The sequence below is a fragment of the Arachis hypogaea genome, chromosome 11, assembly GCF_003086295.3.
Source record: "Arachis hypogaea cultivar Tifrunner chromosome 11, arahy.Tifrunner.gnm2.J5K5, whole genome shotgun sequence".
NCBI lineage: Eukaryota > Viridiplantae > Streptophyta > Magnoliopsida > Fabales > Fabaceae > Arachis > Arachis hypogaea.
This window is the reverse complement of record NC_092046.1, coordinates 63,451,669-63,452,690: the sequence shown is the minus strand read 5'-3', so window position 1 is coordinate 63,452,690 and position 1,022 is coordinate 63,451,669. Positions and strand designations below refer to the sequence as shown.

Sequence of the window (1,022 nt, the reverse complement as noted above, 5' to 3'; positions counted from 1 at the left end):
TCATTTGAGGGTGAATCTGAACCGTCATCTGAAGAGGAAACAAGCTCCTTTACTACTGATTTAGTTGATTCACGTGCAGATAGAATGGCAGCACCTAGGAGGATTACTCTTCAGGAAGCTAGAGCCCCAGATTTTACACTGCAACCGTATCAAGTGCGTCATCCAAATTTGGCTGAAGATTTTAAGCTGAAGACTGCACTAATCAACTTGATGCCCATGTTTCATGGCTTACCTGCTCAAGAGCCTATCAAGCACCTCAGGAATTTTCAGACAACATGTTCTACTGTTAGGCGTCATGGTGCAAATGAAACTTCTATTCTGTTAACCGCCTTCCCGTTTTCTCTTGAGGGAAAGGTGAGGGAGTGGTACTACTCCCAACCTGAAGCAACTGTTACCAACTGGGATATGCCAGGAGAGAATTTTCAGAAAAATACTTTCCAGCTGAAGTTACAGATAGATTGAGAAAAGAGATCTCCTGCATTGTTCAAGGTGAATCAGAAACTCTCTATGAGTACTGGGAGCGCTTTAAGAACCTTCTGGACGCATACCCCCATCACATGATTGAGAAGCTGGTGTTGATCAGCTACTTCACTCAAGGCATGAAGCCTCAGGATAAAACTACATTAGATGGTGCTAGTAATAGTTCCCTGAAAAAGTACAAGACCGCAGATGAAGCATGGCAACTGATCAACGATCTAGCTGAGTCCACTAGGAATCACAGGCACAGGAACAACCACTCAAAGGCTGTTATAGAGGTTTCCTCTAGTAGTGAGACTACTGCCGTCACACAAGCTATATGTGAAATGATCAACCTACTGAAGCAGATGCAGTTGAATCAACAACAACAATAGCCTCCCCACCACAACAAAGCCAATAGTTAGTCCCCCAAAGAGTATGCAGAATCTGTGTTAATTATAGTCATTACACTGATAAGTGTCCGCAGCTCCAACAAGAAGACAACCATGTGGCAGCTACTCATAACTTCTATGACCGCCCAAATCAAGGATACAATCAACAAGGCG

General features: G+C 43.6%; 1 non-coding gene across 1 annotated transcript; it reads right to left on the bottom strand.

Annotated features, from left to right (window-relative positions):
- Nucleotides 1-455: 455 nt before the first annotated feature.
- Nucleotides 456-559, bottom strand: LOC112725598 (small nucleolar RNA R71). Its single transcript, XR_003164695.1, has one exon. It is a non-coding gene; the product is annotated as a small nucleolar RNA R71 (small nucleolar RNA).
- Between the last annotated feature and the right edge of the window lie 463 nt (nucleotides 560-1,022).